Source organism: Coffea arabica, chromosome 8e (assembly GCF_036785885.1).
Source record: "Coffea arabica cultivar ET-39 chromosome 8e, Coffea Arabica ET-39 HiFi, whole genome shotgun sequence".
Classification (NCBI taxonomy): domain Eukaryota; kingdom Viridiplantae; phylum Streptophyta; class Magnoliopsida; order Gentianales; family Rubiaceae; genus Coffea; species Coffea arabica.
In genome coordinates, this window is record NC_092324.1 from 39,211,424 (window position 1) to 39,230,952 (window position 19,529).

A 19,529-nucleotide genomic window follows, 5' to 3' on the forward strand; every position below is an offset into this window, starting at 1 on the left:
TTTCAGTCGATGAACTATGACCAATTGCTATCTATTTTTTCTACTTGACATTGTTGATTCTTAAACTATTGTTAATAAAATATGTACAAATCATTGTCACTGGGAAAATTATTAGGTATACGAGCCATGTTTAGAACATAAATTAGCAACAAAATTGTGAATACTAAATGCGCTGATGAGTTAGCTGCTATTGTGCCTAAAATATTAGAATCTCGTCTTGGTTGGTTACAGCTTAAGTAATGCTATTTGTGAATGCCAACTAACATTGACCAAGAAATGGAACTTGGTGTTAATTATGGACTCTAATTAATTTCAAGAACCGTCTTAATGAATTTAATATTGTAATGATAAGGGCAATTGTAATTCTCCATTCAACAAATCCTAGGCTTCGGGTAGAGAGAAACATTGGTATTGACCTGGTGTTGCACATGGAAAATGGCACAGCATTATCCTTGCACACAGAGGCATTAAATTGCAAACTCTCCCAAAGTTGTTGAAATTCTTTACTTGTTTGCTGCCTTGCCACATTTTTGCTCTTATTTTCGTTATAAGTTGTGGAATGAATATAGTGATCGTCTGTAGAATTCGTGTTATACACTAGAATAGAACTCACCAACAACTCCCGAATCATGAGCATCTTTGCTTATACTATGGTATAAGTGCTTTCTCTTCATGACATAGGATGCGCAAACCTTTTGACCTTTCTTGCAAATTTTATTTTGAAAGATAAATTACTCTTTAGCCTAGCATTTTCTTTTTTTTTTCAGATAAACCACTTGGGGTTTCAAAAGATGAACATAACCTCCCATACTTCGAACTAAAGTGTCAAAGTGATAAAAATTACTATCCTTTATGGAGTTAGCTAAAAGGCCAAAAAGTATCCTTAAGTCATCAAAGTGAATTAAAGTTTCAGGTGTCCATTAATTATACTAATAATGAAGGCATTAGCGCCAAAAAAAATTTGTGAACATGTTAGTTTTATGGGATTTTGCTATTATTGATGTTTGAACATATAATTGAGAAATATTAATTCCTGTTATTTGTACACATTATTATAAAAAGTATATACATGATCAATACTTAGACCATTAATTCTTGTTGTTCATTTCTTTCTTATTAGGTTTATCTACATAAATTATTAGGTTTGTGATACGTGGAAGGAATGTGTTTATCAAATTGATATATAACCGCCATAATCCATCCTAATGACTATATAGGATAAATATAATTACTGTTGTGGCCACTCTAATTCTATTTATCAGTTATGCACTATCATTATTTGTGTTTATTTGTCCAAATAGGAGAATGTTAGAATTCAATGTGGCCTACATCACCATATATAATACATGTAATATTAACTAAGATATTTCGTCACTAAGGGATATATAATTACATTTTTTTTGCCACAAGTAATTACATGAATAGATATGTATTGATAGTTATACAAAACTAAATAATCGGAGGACATAAGGAGATTGTAGATTCGATGTGCATACGTGCTTTTATATCAAGGCCGCAATCTAACCTAATAAATTATCCTTCTACTGATTGGCTAAGCAATTCTTGCCAAGTCAGCATAATACTCTATTGGACAGGATACACCATTATTTAATGGACTCAAATTCTAATTGATATGGCCCATACTGCATAATACCAATGATGATCTACTCGTGGCTGACACAGCTACTGACGCAATATGGAGCGGAGCATGTAGGAATTCAGTTACAAGTCAACCAATATGGAAACGGGTTAAGTGTTCTTTTTCTTTGGGATAGCAAAAAGTTTAGCCCGGACATTCCTAGTTTAGAGTAGGCTATGGACACATTTTTTAATTATTTTCCTGCTTTCTCTGGTTCATTCATTTGCCGACAAATCCAACTCTTAAGCCCAAATGCATAATCTGTTACGTAGAGCAAATGTTAGATATCGCTCATTCATTTTCGGAAAAATCCAACTTTTAAGCCCAAATGCATAATCCGTTATGCACAGCAAAGTTTAGATCAATTGGAAAGGGTAATCATCATCGAATTGTTTCAAATGAAACACGCTACAAAAATGAAACCAACTTTATTCTTTTTTTTTTTCAACACAGGGGTGTCCGGATCAATTCTTACGGGGCCCGACTAATCCCCTGCGGCCCGGACCCGGCGCCCCAACTTTATTCACATCGCAAAAGTTAAAATAACAGAAATGTCAAAAGAAAATTAGCCAAGCAAATCAAACACAGACCAATTCAACCACATAGGACTATCAATTCCTTTCCACTTTAACTGTGCGCATTCCATTAGGATCTTGTTAGACCTACAAGATCACGTGCTATGTTGCAGGCTTGGACTATGAATTCCTTTCCTCTTTGAATGTACACATTTCATTGGGATCTTGTTGGACCTACAAAATTATGTGCTATGCTACAGGCTTATTAGCAACTGCAAGTTCGACAGATATGATTCAATCATTCTTAGAAAAATACCATAAAAGACCATAGACAAAGACACAACGAGGAACTAGTAAATGCTATTGAACAAAAACATATTACAATAACACATATAGTCTATCATACAAAACTCTATTGTTGTTTGCCTAGCATATAAAACTCTGTTCGTGTTACTGTTTGCCTATCATATAAAACTCTGTTACTGTTTGACTTCCAGGAGGAGACTGAATTTATATAAAACTCTGTTACTGTTCAACTCCCTAAAGGAGACTAAATCTCTGTACTAGAAAAGACATCAGTGGAGGAATGGTCAGATACATCTAGTCATGAATCCTTTTCCTTGTTGTATATTATAGTTGTCGTTGTAAATCTCTTGCTGTTGTATCAATGGATTACAATTGTTCTTGTAAATCTCTTGCTGTTGTGATATGGTAGTGGAAATGTGTAAGAAGAATGGGTTATACGAATATCCTCCATCTAAGTAATCCAAGGGTGATACACAATCAAATCTCAAAAAATAATCAAATATTCAAAGAAAATAATTCAGAGGCGATATATGATCAAACCCCAAAAAAGAAATCAAAGATTCAAAGAAAATGTGAGAAAACTCTCAAAACTTGATAACCAAAGATATATGTTATAATTAAAGAAAAATGTGTTACAAAACTGTCCTACATATGCCTATAGAGATTACAAAATCATATACTAAAAGAAATAAAAATAATACCGAAAACCCTAATTTTTGACATTGATCAATTTTTCTAACATTTTAAAAAATTTAAAGTATAGCAATAAAATGGGTAATTTTTTCACCACATAATAGCAAAATCTAAGTTGTGATGGAATTACACAATTAACTGAATTGTATAAATAAATTTGATTGATTGAATTAAAGGAAGCCACCCTTAAGGTGTTCTTACCATGATTAGAAGTTAAAATTCCGGCCTTGGCTCAGTTAATATGTTGCCACTATACCTGAGATGTTGTTCTTATCATATTTGTCAATTATTTTGCAATGTTAGTTTATTTTATTACATTTGTATTCATCATCTCTTGTTATATTACATTTGTATTCATCATCTCTAGTTAGTTGTACGGTTTTGATCGTAAAATTGTACACTTATAAAAAATTAGAAAGGTTAACATATTATTGATCTAAATATATATAAATATAGAGAATACAACTTACAAAAAGTTGATGTTGTAAGGACCAAGATCTCTAGTAATACATTAAAGGTATTACTCCAAAAAGGTGCGACTAAGAAAACCTACTATTTCTACTCTTTGTAATTCATCTCCCTGTTGTTATAGAATTTAACTCTACAAATATGGATGGTAGGGAGAGCAGCATCTGCTTTCATCCTCACAGTTTTAGAAAAAAGATAACTTTTTTTTTTTTTTGCTCAAGAAAAGATTCTAAACATTACCATGAAAAAGGAAAACTTAAGAGTTGAATTAGGTTCTCACAGTAACCTAACTAATATTCCTACTAGCAAAATTGGAACCCAATACAATTTGTGGAAAACTAATAACCAATTAGATATTCTAAAACTATAAATATCCACGAAAATCTCAATCTCAAGCAATTGATTATTATACTAAAATCGACAATTAATTGCAAGATGATCATATATTGAGATCATAAGTATCAACAATTTCATTTTATTTTATTACTTAAGAATGAGAAGATGATACATATTAGGTTCTACAGTACACAGTGGTTACGATATACTCCCTATGAATTTCGTGCATGTAATTAAGCTACTAATTTCATGTTATTAAGTTAGACTTCAGTTGAAGGATAGCTTATGTTTTTCCTTTTTCAAAAATTTCTATTTTAGTTTTTGGTTTTGTCATTCTAAAACTTTGAATACATGGTCCAATTCCTTTTCTTTTAGTGCACACATTCTCACGATATGAAATAACTCTGTTTTGTCCTATTAATCTTGTCATCTTTGTCAATTTTTGCTCAAATTGCAATTATTAATTTGTATTAATTGATTCAAATTTTGAGAAAAAAAGAATGATAATGCTTCAATAAACTTTATTAGAAAGAACTATGGTATATAAATGGTACTCTGGTATTTTCTAGGGATGTCTAATATGTAATTAGTTGAATAATATTTATTTGAATAGTTGTCCTATTAATTTGTAGATTATTAATGGGATATTCAAAGTAATTAAAATTGTTGGATTAGGAAGGAATAAATTCAGAGTCAAATTAATTTCCAGAGTAACAACATAAAATACGTGACCAAAAATATTATTGTGGTATTCATGTTAGTATTAGTCATTGGATAAGAGAACTACATTGTTACAATATGAGAGTTGGAATTCACAATTTCACCCTCATTCGTATCATTGCTAAAAAAGCTAAAATCATTGACTTATTCGACTAAAAACTCACCAACCTAATTTGATCATTGCACATAACTATTGAGAAATCACTTCCACACCTTCTTTTGCTCTGCGCCCTCAACATACCAACAAGAACGGCAACAACAACATTGATTTCTTCATACTCTTTCTTGGTGAGTTTTAGCCGGAGCTGTGGTAACTTAAGAGATTCGGTAATATTTGGATAGATAGAAGGATAAGCAAATGAGAGGAAATGCTTGATAAGCAAATCAGTTAAGAAGGTGACTTTATTGACTATCGCATAGCAAACATTGGTGCAAAAAGACCAGCATGATTGGTTACATTTGAACCTCCCCAAAGGAAAGGGGCACGACATTACTTTTATGTTGGCTCTTGATATTATTATGTTCAACAAGATTCAATTTTTATGGTTTAAATTTAAAGTATTTAGGTTAGATATGCAAATCTATAATTTTACAGAGTTTTGGAAGAGAAAGGATGCTTGAGAGTTGAGGTGTTTACTAATAGATCCGAAATAGTGCTCTGCTGCAATTGTATCTTGCTGTGTAATTGGTGTTTATTTATAGAGACAAACAACTTATACCTGTGAAGATGTATCCAATCATGTTGGTATGCTTACAAGTTAGTTCGTTTGCCAACGTATTTTTCAGCTGCTTACAGTAATTTTTTAAGATCGTCTATACTACTAGACCAGTACCAACAATTAGTAAAGAAATGATTTTCAACAAGTGAAAAACCTACCTAACTATGACTTTGTTAATAATATTTCCATTTGTTATTCAATATCATATAGTTTTTGTTTTGTAGTTTATTATAGTGTAGCAATGCTTGTAGCTTTTATCTAAATTACCAATCATCTAGACACACTTAAAGAAGACATTACATAGCTAAACTGTTCTTCCCTTTTCTTATCAATGTTGATAAGAAAAAGTATATACGAAAAATTGTGACAATGAGAAAACATATAAGAAGTACATTGCAAGTCCTCCCAAACTAGTAATGATAGAAATGAGTAAAAGCAGAGTAACCTTTCAACTAAAGAAATAATAGTCAAAATCACATTTTCTGTCCAACTTATATTCACCTCATAAATGGTATGAGGCAGAATTCCATTTTTACATATGTAGGATGACGGCATGTGGTTGTTCTACACAGGCCAAATATTTTAACCAAGCCAGTTGTTATGATCTCATCAGCTAAATGTGATGCTTATGTATTGGCCTGAATCTCAGAAGAAAATGTTAGAGAACTAAAATTTCTTATCATTTTAGCCCTGCCTATGACAAAAATTACAACTAATGCGTCAAGAACTAGGGGTGTTAACGAGTCGAGTCGAGTTCAAATAGTGCTATAATCAAGTTCGAACTCAATCCTACACAAGCCTACTCGAACTCGAACTCGACCTCGACTCGAACGAGTAGAAAGTTATGTAATTTGACTCGAATAATATGTATTTCCAAATTTGAGCTCGACTCGTTAGTCGCGAGCCTTAACAAGCTCCAGGGCTCAAAATAAAACTCAAAAAACTCAAAAAAAGGCTCAAAAATTTATGGTAAATTATCTAAAATCCTCATTTGCTTTTTTGTTTTTACCATATTACATTTTTTCCATTTATGAATTTTATTGAGTAGACAATATTTATGATAAATTATCTAAAACATAAATCCTTACTAGTTATTTCATAATTAAAATAACATATAATATAAATAATATACTGATAATCAAGCTACACTGCGAGCACTCAAGTAGCACAAACGGAGGCTTGAACTCGACTTGGTATATGCATCAAGATAAACGGAGGCTCGAACTCGACTTGATATATGTATCAAGATACTCGAGTTCGAACTTGAACTCGGTCAAATTGAGTTCGAGCTGAGCATTTGACCGGGCCACTTGCAAGCTACTTGCGAGCAGTTCAACTTGCCAGCAGCCCTATTAGGAACTGTAAAATAGTTATAGAAGTTTTGTATAATTACTGATAGCAAATTTTTGAAGTTCTATAATGAAATAGACTGCAGTCTGGAATAGTAGCTTCTTAAGAAAAAGAAAAAAAAAAGAAGAAATCAAATGTGCCAGTGACTATTGTGCATGCAAGTCAAGCAAACATAGTTCGTAATAAGCAACAAAGGCATAATCAATGGTGATAGCTACACTACGTATAAGAAATTTTCAATTATTACTTAGCTAATGTTATTGAACATTTGTTCGTTTCCTATGGGATTTGAGGTACATTTGTAAACTCCTCAATTTCGGTTCAGTATGGATAATTGTCCCATATATGAAGGTGACAAATAGCATCTGATCAGAGGAATATATGATTAGACAAAGATTTGAGTGGTCTTCGGAATATGATTCTGATTTAACCATTATCATAAAAGACTCATCATACTCAAACACTCTCTAACTAATCGATATAAATCAAGGCGTGTTGTATCAAAATTTAAAAACAATTATTAGTTTTCAAATCGATAGCTATCAGGTTAATAAAAGGGGTGGCAATGTAACTAGAGCACAGAGAATCCCCTGCAATGGAACTTCCCTTTAACTTCTTTGCTTTTTCCCTATTTCTTGCCTTTATTGTAGGTATAGGAAAGCGATGGAAGAGATCCAACACAACAAAGAAGCTGCCCCCTTCTCCATCAAAGCTACCTATTGTTGGAAATATGCACCATTTGATTGTTTCCCAACCTCATCATACTCTCAGAAAGTTAGCTCAAAAGCATAAAGCATTGATGCACCTTCAGCTGGGTGAAATTTCTTCAATTGTTATATCATCACCGTGTTTAACGAAAGAGATATTGAAAACTCATGATCTTGCCTTTGCGAATCGGACAGAGTTTCTTGTTAGGGTAGTTATCTAAATTTAACCATTGGTGAAAACCATCACCTGTGAAACCCTGGATCTGTATGGTGATTATTAAGAAATAAATAAACGATAAAATAGCGGAAGCATACCTGAATCCATATTGACAAAGTTGATACTTGAATCCCTAGAGATTTTGGGGTGGCCTTCCAGGTCAACAGGTATTCACCAGTTCTTGAGAGAATCCTTTAGTTTCTCTCTGGTATCTTTCCTGACGATGGGATATCAGGAAAGAGCTATTTTATGGTATTAGGAAATACGACAACTAAACGATACCTGTGACTTGAGAACCATAACCCTATTTATAGGTAACATTCATGTTACCTTTCGGAACCCTATTTCAGCTCATCATAGAAATAGGAGCCCTTAAATCTCTACACATTAAAGGCCCACATCCTATTAGATACATTAAACCCAAACTATATTTGATCACTTTAATTGGATTTAATCTTAATTGACAGTTTGCAATACATAATTATTCACATATAAGTCCAATGTTGGATTAAGGATCCAACAATCTCTCACTTGGACTATATGTGTAACTTTATAATTATGTTTCGTAATTAACCGTATGAGTTCAATTTTACTGTCATTATCACAATGTATTTGTAACCAATTCGGTCCATCAATTACACCAATATAGGATCAAAACGACTTTTGTTACAATTTCGTAACTCGACCTATCAATGGTCACATATATCGATGCAATTGAATGATATGAATCATGATGTGGATGTGTAGCATGAAAATTTCATGTAATGTGATCAAAACATGCTTATTTTCAACTGGTCCACCTTAAAATTTTATGAGATCAAACCATACCAAGATCAGAGTGTAAATAAATCCAAACTTTATTTATGCATAAAATATCCTTAAATCATTAATAACCGAAACGTATCATAAGAGCATTTAAAATATCAAACTCTCACTAAAACTGTACATCATTTATCAATATGACACCCATACGAGCAGTATGCTCATGAAACATTTTGGGTAGCAATCTCTTAGTAAGCGGATCCGCAACCATGGAGTTTGTCCCGATATGCTCTATCAATAACTTTTCACTTTGTACTCTTTCTTTAACAGACAGGAATTTGATATCTATATGTTTAGATTTCGTCGAGCTCCTGTTGTTATTGAAATATATAACTGCTGACTTGTTATCACAAAATAATTTGAATGGTTTTTCAATGCTATCCACTACACGTAATCCTATAACAAAATTTCGCAGCCAAATTCCTTGGTTGGATGTCTCATAACAAGCTATAAACTCTGCAGTGATAGCGGAAGATGCTATGAGGGACTGTTTAGCACTCTTCCAGGATATGGCACCTCCAACCAATAAGTAGACATAGCCTGACGTTGACTTCATAATATCTTTGCATCCAGTATAATCGGAATCAGTATACCCAATGATCTCTAACTCATTTGACTTCCGATACGTGAGCATGTAATCCTTTGTTTTCAGTAGATATCGTACGACCCGTTTGGTTGCTTTCCAATGATCTAATCCAGAATTACTCAAATATCTACCCAACATTCCAATGATGTACGCAATATCCGGAGGCGTACATACTTGAACATATATTAGACTCCCTACTACTGACGCATAAGAAATTTTTTGCATCTCTTTTTCCTCAAAAGCATTCTTAGGACACTGCTCAAGACTAAATTTATCTCCTTTAACCACAGGGGTGTCACCTGATTTACAATTTTGCATGCCATACCTTTTAAGGACCTTTTCGATATAGCCCTTTTGTGATAGTTTTAAAATATCCTGAGATCGATTTCAGTATATTTGTATACCTAGCACAAAAGATGCATCACCAAGATCTTTCATCTCAAAATTTTTAATCAGAAATTTCTTGGTTTCATGCAATAGACCAATATCGTTGCTGGCAAGTAAAATGTCATCAACATACAATACCAGAAAAATATACTTGCTCACACAGAACTTATGGTATATGCAATCATCTACTAAATTCATCTCAAAATCAAATGAGATGATCACTTGATGAAATTTGAAATACCATTGTCGAGACGCTTGTTTAAACCCATAGATAGATTTTTTAAATTTACAAATCATATTCTTTGGATCTCCTGATACAAAGTTTTCTGGTTGTACCATATAAATCGTCTCATCAATGTTACCATTGAGAAACGTTGTCTTTATATCCATCTAATGTAACTCAAGATCGAAATATGCTACCAATGTCATAATAATTCTAAAGGAGTCCTTTGAAGAGACTGGAGAGAAGGTTTCTTTATAGTCGATACCTTCTTTTTGTATAAATCTCTTGACGACAAGACGAGCTTTGTATCTTTCCACATTGCCTTTCGAATCTCTTTTGATTTTAAATATCCATTTACAACCAATGGTTTTCGCACCTTCTGGCAATGGGACAAGATCCCAAACATTATTGTCCTTCATAGATTTAATCTTCTCATTCATGGCATTGATCCACTTTTGAGAATTTGAACTTTCCATGGCTTGACGGAAGTTGATTGGATCATCTTCCATCAATCCAATATCATTCTCATGTTCTTGGAGAAAAACAATGTAATCATCTGGCACTGCACTTCTCCTTTCTCTAGTGGATCTTCTTAATGACACTGATTCTTGGAGAGAAAGAGTTTGTTCTTCTATAACAGTTTGTTCTTCGACATTGTCTTGATTTGTTATGTCATGATCTTGTTCAGAAATAGGATCCAGAACAAGATCAATGACACCTGTGGAAATATTAATATATTTCTCTTTAAAAATAATGTCTCTTACTGTATTTTCTCCCCCAAACTCGACATCCTCAAAGAACCGAGCATTTCCTGTCTCAAAAATTGATTTGGCTGTGGGATCATAAAACTTGTAATCTCTGGATCTTTCAGAGTATCCAATAAAATAACAACTAATCGTTCTTGAGTCTAGTTTTTCTTTTCATTTGGCCTGTAAGGTCTTGCCTCAACTGGACACCCCCAAACATGCATATGCTTTAAACTGGGCTTTTTCCCTGTCCAAAACTCATAAGGGGTTTTGATAGTTGCTTTAGTTGGAACTCTATTAAGCATATATGTTGCAGTCTTAAGTGCTTCACCCCAGAGTGACTCTGGTAAGGTAAAATGACATATCATACTCCTTACCATGTCTTTAAATGTTCTATTTCGTCTTTCAGCCACACCATTCATAGTGGGTGAACCCGGCATAGTGTACTGTGGGACGATACCGCACTCCTCTAGGTATTTAGCAAATGGTCCTGGACGTTGTTCACCTGAACCGTCATATCTACCATAATACTCACCACCACGGTCAGATCTGACGCTTTTAATTCTTTTATTGAGTTGATTCTCAACTTCAGACTTAAAATTTTTTAACACGTCCAGTGACCGAATTTTTTCTGAAATGAGATATATGTGACCATATCTTGAAAAATCGTTTATGAACGTTATAAAATATTGTTGACCATTCCAAGCTGATGTAAGAAATGGTGCACAAATATTTGTATGTATAAGTTCTAAGACGTCTGAGCACCTATTGGCTTTAAATCTCCTTTTATTAGTTTGTTTTCCCTTTATACAGTTAATAAAATCATTAAAATCTGTAAAATTCAACGGGTCGAGAATTTTATTTGACACAAGCCTTTCCATTCTCCGTTTGAAGATATGTCCCAATCTCTTATGCCATATGCGACTGAATTCTCATTGGTTAATTTTTTCTTTATTCATCTAGTACTCAAATGCAGATATTCATTAAATGAGGCAATCGTATCAATTAAATATAGATTATCGTAATGCATTAAAGAACCAGAACCAACCAATTTTGAATCATGAAACAATTCAAATTTTTCATTTTCAAATGAACAAAAATAACCAAATTTATCGAAAGCAGAAATAGAAATTAAATTCCGTCTAAAAGACGGTACAACAAATGTCTCATAGAGATTCAAATAAAATTCGATTTTTAACAATAATCTAAAAACTCCAATTGCCTCAACTTGAACTGTTTTGCCATCGCCCACGTAAATATATCTTTCATTATCATTAGTCTTTCGGCAATTCAGGCAACCCTGCATAGACACACTGATGTGAGTTGTTGCACCAGAATCTAACCATCATGTGTGTCTAGGTACCGAAGTTAAATTAACCTCAGAACAAACCAAATCAAGAAACATACCTTTCTTGGCACGCCAAGTGTGATAGTTGGTGCAATGTTTCTTTTGATACCCTTCAGCTCCACAGAAGAAACAACTATTTTTTCCCTGATCATTTGATTTCTTTTGTTGTTTCTTTTGTGGCGCTGTACCTGCAGCTCCTTTTTCTTTCTTTCTCTTAAATCCCTTGCTTTTATTATTAGTGGTTGACATCAGATGGGCACTTTCTGTCTGCTCTTGTTTCAACCTTTTCTCTTCCTCTACACAGTGTGAGATGAGTTCATTTAGAGACCAAGTCTCCTTTTGACAGTTATAACTCACCTTAAACTGGCTAAACTGTGTAGGAAGAGAATAAAATCAAATGCACTAGTAATTCTCCAGAGAGTTTCAACTTAAGTGCATTTAATTTCGAAGCAAGATGAGACATCTCCATGATGTACTCTCTGATATTGCCTTTACCACTATATTTCATTGAAACTAGGAGTGTCATGAGCGTACTGACTTCAGCCTTTTCATTCTTGACAAACTTTTTTTCAATGTCCTGAAGGAACTCTTTAGCGGTTACAGTCGTTTCTGACATTGTTCCCCTGAATGCTTCTGGAACGGCCTTTTTAATGATCATCAGACACAAGCGATTTGATCTCTCCCACCTCTCATTTTTCTCTTTTCATTAGAGGTACTCTGATCTGTAAGAGGTGGGGGAGAATCATCCCTTACTCCAAGTACTATTAAGAGATTTTCTTTCCAGAACTTGAAGTTTGTGCCATTCAACATAGGAATATTATTGATGTTGGAAGTGATATTTATAAGATCATTCGCAACTGAACAGAAAATATAATATAATTAAAACAAACTCACATAAATCAAAATAATAATAAATTCAAATAATGGTAGTCCCATCTCAAAATACCGATATTCCATTAATATTTTATCTTTGGACAAAAATATTAACTTCTAAGTGATATCTTGGTGCAGTAATAAATACTGATAATAATAACATGTCAAAAATAAATTTTCTTTGGACCAATTTATAAATCACATGTAAAATTCAAATAATTATCACGTATTTATTACCACAAGTGCACATATAATTTTATTAAATATTGACCTTCCTTTGGGCCGATCAATATTCATAAAATTACAGGTACCCAACTAGTTATATTTTTAAATAAATTAATTTTTCATAATAGAGGTCACTTTGGTGGCATATTATTTCAATTAATTTATTCCAAAATATATATATCAATACCAATATTCAAATTTAAAATTATACAAATTAAACAAAATTTTGATCAAAGTCAACTTTGGTTAATTCTGATCAAACCAATCAATTGGATCTCGACTTATTGGACCAAAGGTCCATATCCATAATTTGACCCAATTTATTATTCAAGCCCAAATTTTTTTTTTGAAGTCCATATATACTTTATAAAATTATATATATAGTGGGCCAAACATATGGACTTTGTAGGGCTTAATTATCTTATTAATTTTATTAGGGTTCACTTAAATTAAAGAAAATCCTAATATCCTTAACATAAATATGAGCATATATATCCTTAAACAAAGAAACAGGTCAAAGAGCTCAAGTATTAACTAAATTAATACTATGGACAAAAATGAAACTCAGGATATTTCTTGTCAATTTTAATTCTTAAAATTAGGGAAAAGGAAGGAAGACCTCCCGAAGCCAGAAGCCAAATTGGTTTGCAAAGAAAGTTGCCACACTAAAATACCAATGAACCGTGGCCAAAATTTGATTACCATGGAACCCACTTGATCCATATGGTTCACATATTCACAAAATATGGCATTAAGAAAGCACGTGAATGACTTTAGCAAACAAGTCGTCTGGATTCATTTGCCATGCAGCAGAACCAAAAATGATTGCAATTCTTTTACGGATTATAAAAGCCCAGTAAAAGCCAAAACATGAAACTGAAGCATAAAGCCAAATCATGAACAAGACTACATCCACGGAACAAAAATTAGCCGTGCAAATCAAAACTAAAATTAATCATTTTTTTTTCTCTGACCGATTCTTTACAACCAAAACAGTAGCAGGACATCATTCATAATTTACAATCTTTAAGATGAAACTTTCAAAGACTACAAATTATTTTCTAATAATCAACCATACAGGCTCTAATACCACTTGTTAGGGTAGTTATCTAAATTTAACCATTGGTGAAAACCATCACCTGTGAAATCCTGGATCTGTATGGCGATTATTAAGAAATAAATAAACGATAAAATAGCGGAAGCGTACCTGAATCCATATTGACAAAGTTGATACTTGAATCCCTAGAGATTTTGGAGTGGCCTTCCTGGTCAACATGTATTCACCAGTCCTTGAGAGAATCCTTTAGTTTCTCTCTGGTATCTTTCCTGACGATGGGATATCAGGGAAGAGCTATTTTGTGGTATTAGAAAATACGACAACTAAACGATACCTGTGACCTGGGGACCATAACCCTATTTATAGGTAACATTCCTGTTACCTTTCGGAACCCTATTTCAGCCCATCATAGAAATAGGAACCCTTAAGTCTCTATACATTAAAGGCCCACATCCTATTAGATACATTAAGCCCAAACTATATTTGATCATTTTAATTGGGTTTAACCTTAATTGACAGTTTGTAATACATAATTATTCACATATAAGTCCAATGTTGGATTAAGGATCCAACATTTCTATCAGCCAAGATCATATGTTATAAATGTTCAGATATTGCAGTCTGTGAATATGGTGACTATTGGAGACATATGCGTAAGCGATGCTCTCTGGAACTCTAGTGTTAAATGTGTCCTATCATTTATCTCCATTCGGCAAGATGAGGCTTCAGATCTTATTACATTGATTAAGGCTCTGACTAACGCTGGAGAGTCAATTGATTTAAAGGAAAAACTGTCCTCATACTCAAGCTCCATGTTTGCAGAGCAGCATTTGGCAGGGTAAGCAAAGATCAATTCAAGGCATTCTTACAGTTGAACAAGGAACAATTGTTCCTTTCTGGCACCTTTGACTTTTTTTATCTCTTTCCATTCCTCAGAATTCACATCCGCTATTTTCACTGAAGTCTAAGTTGTTAGACGTGCGCCATAAACTAGATACAGTTTTGGACAGCATAATCGATCACCATATTGACAATCTAGCATGGACAAAAACGGCCACTGGAGAATTTGACCATAAGAATCTAACTGATGCTCTTCTCAGAGTTAAAGAACGTGGTGACCTTCAATTTCTAAGTACCAACGACGACATCAAAGCTGTTTTGATAGTGATGTTCTTTCTTGTCACATTTTCTTCATATGCTCTTCAGGTTATCAAGCACATTGACTTGCATGTTGCATTTGTTTACGTAACAAATTGAATTTTATCATTTGATGCAGGATGTGTTTTCCACGGAACTGAAACTTCATAAGCAACAGTGGAATGGGAAATTTCCGAGATGATAAAAAATCCAAGTGGTTAAGGCACAAATCAAAGTACGAAAAGCTTCACCGAAAATATGCAATTGAAGAAAGTGATGTTCAGGAATTGGAGTACCTAAAGTCAGTGATAAAAGAAAATTTCAGGTTACACCCTCGTGTTCCTCTAGATTCCTAGAGAATGCAGGGAGGAATGTGAAATTGATGGCTATATCATTCCCAACAAAACAAGATGCCTGGGCAATTGGAAGACCCCAAGTATTGGGATGATCTAGATAGTTACAAACCAAAAAGATTTGAAAACAATTCCATTGATTTCAATGGAAGTCACTCTGAATATGTTCCATTTGGTGCTGGAAGGAGGATTTGCCCAGGAATTCCATTTGGTTTCGCCAACATTGAGCTTCCTTTAGCTCTTCTCCTCTACCATTTCAACAGGAAGCTCCTAAATGGTCCCATCTCTAGTGATTTCGACATGGAAGATCTTGTACGAATAATTGCACCAACAAAAAAAATCTTCGCCTGCTTGCGACCCTGTATGATCCATCACTTGATCTACCAACCCAAACTTTGTGAAGATACAAATGGTCTCTGGTTTTCATCAGCATTTTCGCCACTGTTATAAAACTTTGTATGTGTAAATGTCATTTTTTTTCTTGCCAAAGTGTTTACGAATAAGATTTGTGTTCTGTTTCCTTGCTTCAATGATGTCAAACTTTACTTTCAATTATCTAGAATCCTTGCAAGAAAAACATCTATTGACTTTCAATTAGCATTACTTTATGATCAGTTTTCAAAAAGTTGCCTAAGAAATTAGGTAATGAGAAGCTTATGAGCAAGGTTTTTAAACCTAGACCATTCATTAAACTGATATTTTACTAGATTAAGGGTACTGGTTCAATGGTTGAACTAACCACTATCAAGCCATTGTTGACTTGTGACATCATAATTATGACAAAGAATTATTATGTTATTTTTATTATCATAAATACCAGTAACAAAAATCCTATAAATCCGTGCTTAGCTAATTAATGGATATCATTAAAATGTTGAGTTCATCATTGATGAAAATAACTTAGAAATTGAAATAATAATACAATATAGATTAAATAAATCATTTTTACGATTATAACATATCCAAAAGCAATAAAGAAAATTATATTGTACTAAAAATGAGCAATTAAAAAGAAAATGAAAAATGAAGTAACTTTAATAAAACATGAAATTTCTTGATTATAAGAATAAAAACTTGTGAACTAATGAATAAAAATTAGAGAGTCATCAAGAATTAGACTACAATATAGGTACTTTAATTGTAATAATAGTTTAGTTGATAAGAAGTAACAACTTTAGTAAGAACTTTTGAAATGACTAACTAATTTAGAGCTAAATTGTAATTTTTAAAAAGGATAATTTCAGAAACCTCCCTCGAGATTTTTGACAATGTCACATAAATACTATCTAATATTAGAAATTACACAGGCCTTCCCTTTCGTGTAGACATGACCAAATGTCACCATCAGGAGCTTTCAAATGACTAAATTGCCCTCAAAAACCTACGCCAACAAATATTGAAAATATGAGAAAAAGAAATTGCTTTAAAAAAAAAATTTTTTTGCTACTTGGCACCAAATAGTTCATGTTATGTATGCCTAAAGCACCAAATAGCACTTGTAATAACATTATCTAAGAAAAACCAAAATAACTTTTAAAAAAATCAGGAAACAAGAGGCTCAGCCGTTCATGATACTTCATTTGGTGAAGGATTTCTGCAAAAAAGTGACTAATATGCCAAAATTTAGGCTCCACCAAAATCACTAGAGGTGAAAGATCAAAATTGTTTTTGGTTTATTAAACCTACTTACAAGTTTTCTAAGCACTGACTATTATTTATCATGTTAATGGCACCTAATGTTTGTCATAGATATAATTTAAACTTCTTAGAAGATTATATGCTACACTTATGAATGTACCTCTATGCTACTTGATGATGATCACAAATGACTTTGTTTGCAGAATATCTTCAGTTAAAGTTGGCATGAAAGATATGTTGCACTGCCAATGGCTCTTCTTAGGCTTAATGGTCAAAAGTGTAACATTTTTTTTTTTTTTTGCTATCCTGAGAGGATCAAACTGGTGGCAATCTTTTGCTTTTTTTTATTGGCATTTTCCTCATCAAAAGTGTTAATTATTTTCTTCTAGAGACAAATAGGGTAAATTTGGAAGAAAATTATGTGTCAGCACTTTTCTTTCACTTTTAAGGTTACCTTTTATAACATGGGCTAATTTTGATATTAAACATGTCAATCAAGGGGAGATCAATGTAATTTTTAATATTAGAGGGTATTTATGTGATATTGTTAGAAATCTCGAGGGAGGTTCCTGAAATTATCCCTTTTGAAATGTAAAATGACACAAAAAATAATATTGATTAACAATAAGCTACCTTTGAAACCTAAAAGAAAGAATGAGGGTTGGATGGCAAAAAGGTCAAAAGTAGTGGTACCATGGCAGCTTCCCATTGATGTTGCCAAAAGCTTTGGGTAGATAAATCCATTATTTACATCTATTTATGATATGATTAGCTTAGCATTTATTATGAATTTTTGTCAAATTATAAGTGTATTTTTTATTATTTTCAGCAAAACATGTTAAAAGATTGAATTGGGAAGACAGGGAGGAAAATCAAGGATATTGTGGTGGAAGTTAAGCAGAAATATGTTTAAAGATATTTTCAAAACACTTGTCAAGGAAATACAGTTGAATTTTGGAAATCTTATCAAGCCAATCAAAAGAGAGCTCAATTGTAATCCAATTTTTTAAAAGAAGTTTGGTGGGATTGGAAAGATTTTTCAAATGTCTCATCTCTTATCTTTAACCTTGATAGCTTATCATTAGGGCATTTGTTTAACTATAAATAGGGAGAAACAGAAGACACTAGGAGTGTCCTATTCATTCCTTTGTTTCTTTCTTTTCTTTGCATTTTCTTTAGAAGGATGTGTTGTTAGTTTCTAGTTTAGTTCAAGGAAAAAACTACCATCTCCATCCTCGATTTTTTAGGAGTAACGTTCAGTATTTGTAATTCCTTTATATTCAAGTATTTGTTTCTCTTTTGCTTTAATTCTTATATAATTGATTACTATTTCTCGCTTGTTGAAGTAGTTTTGATGTTTGCATACATGCGTTCTAGTTCCTTTCAATCAGTAATTGATGTTAGGGATAAAACAAGAAGCAAAGTAAATAATTTGAATGTTTACCCCTTTCATGTTAATTTTCTAGGGAGAAAATAAGACAAGTTAAATAATTTAAGCTTTTGAATGGTTGTTTGGAATAAACATACATTTTTTGTTTTAATGCAATTATTGAGTGAATGAGGATTGACTTTCAATATTGAATTCGCTTGATAACAAGGAATTAATTGGAAGCTTTTTCTGATTAATTTTACCACTGAATGTCTCGAGTTCCTTTAGATTTAAATGCAATTAAATTTATTTACTTGAATTGAAGGGATAATGTGACAGCCCCACCTTCCCCTAAGGCGAACCAAAGGGTTCGGCGGACCGCCTGTCCAACTCTCGCCGGGACTCAGTCATACCTCAAATAAAACCACAGGAACAATCATAATAATACTCCAAAACTTAAAGCCAAACTTATATACATTTCTATCTCAAAAGGGAGTACAAACTCAAATATACAAAGGTTCTCAATTCTTCATACATCCAACCCGTGCCAAGTGCTAGGCGAGAACCATTACACAAGAAATTTCAAAGAACTAGACCAAGCTAGTCTATACAGAGCTCTCGTCCTTGATCGCCTTCCCCTGTTAAGGAAAACAAAACTAAAGGAATGATCTTAAATACTCAGTGAGGTTCCGAACACATAATCAAACGATAAGTCCACTTAAAGCGATAATCAAACAATAGGACCAGCAATAAGTCAAGAAACATTTACAATATAAAGCGATAATAACACATTCATTAAAAGGATACATGCTCACAGGGAGCCATTCATTCATTCGTTCATTCATTCTCCTTTCATTCCCTTATTCCTCCAATCATTTGAAAATGTATTTTGTAAGTAAAACCCTGCATTTGCACTGACATTCGTTCATTCATTTCATTCACCCCCTCCTGGACGTTGGTCAGGCTCCACCAGACTACAAGGTAATATTCGAGTATACCAAACATTCACCCAGGGTCACCATATCGCCCGACCGAGTCCGCTTCTGGCTCGAGTCGATCGGTAACGAAGGGCAGGGCCCAGTTCAGCCAAAAGGC

At 33.2% G+C, this 19,529-nt stretch overlaps 1 pseudogene; it reads left to right on the forward strand.

Annotated features, from left to right (window-relative positions):
* Positions 1-14,566: 14,566 nt before the first annotated feature.
* LOC140012765 (premnaspirodiene oxygenase-like) lies at positions 14,567-15,877 on the forward strand (annotated as a pseudogene).
* The last annotated feature ends 3,652 nt before the right edge of the window (positions 15,878-19,529 follow it).